The 5,902-nt window shown below is 34.3% G+C and overlaps 1 pseudogene; it reads right to left on the reverse strand.

Moving 5' to 3' along the window:
* Positions 1-247: 247 nt before the first annotated feature.
* Positions 248-5,663, reverse strand: LOC145045631 (dirigent protein 16 pseudogene; annotated as a pseudogene).
* Positions 5,664-5,902: the final 239 nt, after the last annotated feature.

The raw sequence follows: 5,902 nt of genomic DNA on the forward strand, positions 1-5,902 counted from the left end.
GTTTTAGTTTTAACACTATATAGAATCAATTAGCAGAACAATATCAACATTCATAAATCTAAATGCTTTTGTTCTACTATATTCCCTTTTTCTGTTGTTTTCAATGGTTGCTTGTTGTTGAATTACCAAACTTCACAATCACTATGTATGTATTATAATGTGTGTTTTACAGAAGGAGGAAGGTCTTATCCGCTTGCTCTTTATTTATGGAATGTTAACTTCCAAAATTGTGGTCAAACCCTAAACTTCATAGTACTGACAACCGAGACATCATACTTCCAACATGGTAAATTTCGAAGAAATTGATATTATCTCCATACTCACGTCCTTTCATGATCATCATGAACGTCATCATCTGTTTACTTCAAACCAGCATGCTTGCTACATAAAATCCTTGTGCTTTCCTTAACGATTATGATCCTATTTGGGTCAATGGTCAGAACATTGTCGATAATTGTTATGGTTTCGAACCATAGCCCCAGCCCATCTGGTCCCAAATGGGAAGTGATTTGGTTTTGAACACTTTTTTGGTTCAGGTTTCCGGTGAATTGGGTGCCAACCGAGCTAGTTTCGAGTGCGTTCATGTTGGCTTTCATGGTTGGAATAACATCATTGGTGTTAGGGATCGCCACCCCATTTTGGTGTCTGGAAACCTATGCGCCTAGCGAACGGGACTTGACAACTCTATATGTTACCTAGTAGACCTTACTGGTCTAGCTGTTGGGTTGCTGCCACCAAGAATATCATGCATGTAGTGCTCAAAAGCATGTTCTCATTCTCTTCATACAACTACCACCAGTGTTGGATCTACTGATGACAGGCTCAAGATTCCCATGATCATGAATACCAATGAGAAATATTGCTTCGACGTCTTGAAGTTGTATGTGCAACGACGAAGGAGAGATAGAAACTTTTCATTTTGGGTGGTTATGGAGGTATGGAGGTGGTGATTAAATACCAAATAATACTACAGATAAAAGTATAAAGAAGAAAATGGAGTTGGTCTAACTTAAAGTTGTCGTTTTTGACATATATTCAACTTGTAAAGGGTTTTAATGTTTTACATTAAAATCAGTTCTTATATAGAGGAAGATGACGAACATGAGAAGGATGGGCCTCAAGTTTTTGTCTATATCTCACTCAAACTGGCTAAATCAAGTACATGGGGCTAAAAATATCAGGTTGTCCATGAGTTGGTTCCGTCATAAAGTCACGAGAATAGTTAGGGACTAAAAGGGCCAATCATATATATATATATATATATATATATATATATATATATATATATATATATATATATATATATATATATATATATATTCTAAATACATGTAGTCTAGTCAAGAGATTTCCATAACAACGATCATGGTATCTAGCCACATCACAATAACCTAAACTTGATCCTGGAACCCTATTTTTTATGCTCTTCAATTACTCCTTATGTTCCTGTCAGCCTCTATGGTGTTCCTCTTTTGGTAACAAACTTATGCTATCGATCTTCAGACAATTTCATCCCTTGCCTGCTACTACCGACAACTCCATTATCTTGTTGAAGACCTTTTATAGTGGTTTAGACTACTGGAACATTCTATTCCATATACACATGCTTAGTTTATTACCTCTTATTTTCTACTTCCTATTATACTTTGTTTTTTAATTTTTTCCGAGCTTCATAACCACTTTGTCATAGTCAAGCTCCTTTATTGCAATTATACATATGGATAGTTGATATGTGCGTATTTTTTTGGCAACGTCTTACAAAATTAATTTGAACCTATTTTAGTTATCATCGTACAACGAATGAGAATGAAAATAGGCGAAAGGTTGAGCTGCTAAGCCTTTTTGTACGGTAAAGGCAATTCTTTTGAAGTCTACATCCATAGATCTAGGGGGTCTAACATTTGTATGCATGATCCGTTGTACTCTACTAAAAATCTCCACCGCATCCGACGCAAGAAAACCAAATGTATCAAATGCAAATGGTATGAATACATGTCGATTTTCCATACACGGTTTCTCATGTTTGGTTACCTTGTATGTATCAGCTTTTAATGGAGCTTGTCCTGCCGCGAAACCCTTAGCTCTCAAGCCTACGAGAGGTGATACCCCCTGTTGAGGCGTGTCAAACCCAACAAATAAAGGGGTAAAATAACTCCTTAAACACTACTACTTTGTACTAGAAATGTAATACAAGGTAAGTAGGGTCGATCCACAGAGACACGGAACAAATGTTTATACCTTTTTGCGGAAGGTACAATAATGGTCACATAAATGGGGGGTTGGTATGCAATGATTTAAACAAAAGAATAAAGCAATAAGTAAATGATCAATTAAATGAAAGAAATTCAGGATTTGTGAGAACTCCAACTCTATGCAAGAAAAATTAGCAATGTGATTCCATGGATGACAATATATTTGTTTAATTCTATCTAAGTTGGTACTTGAAAGTGTTAACAAGCTCTAACACTTCCCATTCACCACAATAATTAACCAAAACAAGCTCTTTGATTAATCCTAACCTTACCAATCTAATCTAAACAAGCTCTTAGAATTAGGTTGAAAGATTGCATTAAACTTTATGTGAATGTTCCCAACAATAATCAATACTCCTCATAAGCTCGGGAGCATAAGAATGTGTGAATAGATTTACACTAATTTCATTCAATAGAAATCAGATTAGTGCTTGTTACCTAGTCCAATTTACAAAACAATTACGGATTTTGCAATTAGATAACTTGAATGATCTAACCCTAATCCAAATGGCCAATAAGAATCACAATTAGAATCAAACATTCACTTGAGACAAAATAAAATTCACTAGATAGAAAATTGAAAGCAAACATCAAGTCATATGATTGAAATCAGATCCAAATGTCAAGACATAAAGTTGGAGAATTTAGGCTTCTAGCCACTCACGGCTAGAACAAGATCACAAATCTAGAAAATGAAATTAAAGTTCTTACAAAATGAAATCAAATGTTCCCAAGTGTTAATCAACTTCAAAATCCTCAAGAAGTTCGCCTTCTCTACTCCAAAAGTCGACACCCTTGAGTAAAAAGTCGGTTCCCCCCTTTAAGAATGGTGAAAAACTGCTTTAAAACCCACGTTTACGTTTACACGGCCCGCGTAAATTAACATTGTCATTTACACGGCCTGCGTAAACGCAAAAATATACTGCATAGAAATCTACGTTTACACGGCCCGCGTAAACGCAAGGCTTCCATTTACACGGCTGTGTAAACGTCTGTAAAGCCAAAATCGTCATTTCTTTGATGTCTTGCTCCTCGGTGCTCCGCAAGTCCTGAAATTTTGTCCGCAACTTTTATTTAACTCCTCCAACAATATCCTTCCTCCAAAAGTCCCTAAAATATCACAAAAGTATTTGAATGAAATTACCTCATGAAAAATCCCGAAAGACATGCAAAATGCATGAGTTTAAGCCTATATGCAATGTACTTTTATAAAATAAAGCTACAAAATGGGTACATGAAATGCACCTAACAAATCTCCCCAAGCTTAAACCTTTCTTGTCCTCAAGAAAGAACAAGAAGATTTAAACTGGAGAAAATAAAATAGAATAGAAGAGAAGAAAATTAAAGTTAAAACTATTTGAAACTTAATGCATGAAATCAAAACAAACATGAAAAGATCCAACCCAATTACCCTGTTTTGTATTATAGTAGAGAACGTACTTGTCATGCCTTGAGTCAACTTGGCTTTAGTCTCAAAATATTATATGATAATAGAAATAAGACTTTGGCCACTCCCTAATACAACTCAACAGGATCAAAGATCACAACACTTATTCCTTTTCAATATCATCAAGTCAATTCTTAGAACAAATTATGGTCTTACTCTCGTGAAATTATATGTGACAAAACATGCTCAACCATCTTTGTTTCATAAAATATAACAATGCCCGATTCCAGCTATTTGTTGGTCGGCAACAATCTTTTTCTGAAAAATATTTTCTAAAAATTCCCTAATATTTATCCAGATTGGTTACAAACTTCAAACCACTTACACCAGTCAAAGTAATTAACATTCAGTTCAATGTCATAAGTTCAAATGCAAGTCCAAGGGAATCTTTTGACAGCCAAGTATTTTTCGTAAACACAATATTCAATTAAACTATAAACACAACTATATACAAACTTCTTAATTATATTTTTTTTACAAATAAAGCTCATGGCTTTCTTTGAAATCCGTGTAACGAGCTTCCAACCAACACATCCAAATCAAATGACCTTAGTGTGCTAGATTTAAAGAGATCCCTCGGGTTTACTTGCCCGAATCTCAAAGGCCACAGATTAGCTTTATTTGCTATTATTAAGTTCATGACTTTCTATGGAACCCGTGTAATGAATTTTCAACTCAATCACTCCCAAACAATTTAGCTTTAGGCGATTAGGTGTAAAAAACCCCTCAGAGCTTACTTGTTCGAATCCCAAAGGTCATAAATTAACTTAATAATAGTTTTTTTTTTTTTTTTTTTTTTTTTTTTTTTTTTTTTTTTTTTTTTTTTTTTTTAAAAGATACACAAATATAAATAACTAAGTTAACACATAACACTCTTATTAACTTATTTATTTGGCCAATTTCTTTATATTTCCGTCCTTGATTTTTCTATTATGGGACATCTCACGGTCTATTAGCGTGAGGACTTCTAAGACATTTTTCAGGGGACTAAAGGTTAACATGCAAAGACCCGTAAGTATAGTTGAAAGCTATGTCATCAAGTAGGGTATATAAAAGGGAATGAGTAGAAAGGACTTTTAAGAGCGCTGGAAGACGGGACATTGAGATTTTGCATTCTTTTTATAAACTTTTGAATTTGGCATTTTAAGTTCAATTGAGCATTACTACTCATAAGACCGGTCATATGTCCCAAAGAATTGACTCATACCTACTATTATGATCCAATGTTGACAATCTTCTCATTTTCTGTTTTGCACAAATAGCTTCGGGAGGTGTGTTCGTGTGTGATTAACTTGCTTTTAGATTTTTCAATAAAAAGAGCAAGCCAATTTCAAGGCACATGACTCATTTACCAGGTTAACTGTTTTGAAAAGATTAAGTTGCTTGGGATTGGATCTTTTTTTTTTTTTTCTTTTTTTTTTTTTTTTTTTTTTTTTTTTTTTTGTAATTATGCAATGAATGCAATGCAAAAATTTAGATGCAAAGAAAATAATAAAAATTAGAATAGATAGAAAATCTTTTTGGTTTTTGAAAAATTTTCCATGCAAAAAAAAATGAAAAAGAAAATGAAATGAAAATTAATGCAATATGTACTAAACTAATGAAAAAGAAAATGAAATGAAAATTAATGCAATATGTACAAAACTACATGCAACCTACATGCAACGGGATTTATGCATGGATGGATGCCCCTCCCCAAGCTTAAAATAAGCATCATCCTCGATGCTTGGAGAGAGACATAGCCGGCCTATTGAGAGTCGGATGGTGGAGTATGGTAGCTGGGTTGGGAATGGGTCCAAAACAGCCACAAATGCATATCAATTGAATTTTTAAGCAAAATATGAACGACTAAAGATATGGAAAGAATTTACCAAATCGTTCTTGGAGCCTTGCAATTGTGGTGAGAACCTCCTCTTTAACCTCCCCAAGCTATCCGTGAAGTACTTTTGGAGCCGGAGATTCATTTTCTAGGCATAAAAAATAAGTTAAAACCATTTGGGACATAAAAAAAAAATTAAAACTTACCAAAGACTAAAAAGTTTTAAAAGAAAGGACAAAAATAACCCCGGGTTGCCTCCCGGTTAGCTGCCCTTGTTTTAAGTCGTTGGCTCGACTTGGCCCTTAAATGTGCTTTGTTCTAAGTAGGTGGGCCTTTACAAAACATTAACCTTCTCACCACTTCCTTCAATTGAAAACTTATCTT

This window comes from Lactuca saligna, chromosome 5 (genome assembly GCF_052625555.1).
Source record: "Lactuca saligna cultivar CGN05327 chromosome 5, ASM5262555v1, whole genome shotgun sequence".
In the NCBI taxonomy this organism is placed as follows: domain Eukaryota; kingdom Viridiplantae; phylum Streptophyta; class Magnoliopsida; order Asterales; family Asteraceae; genus Lactuca; species Lactuca saligna.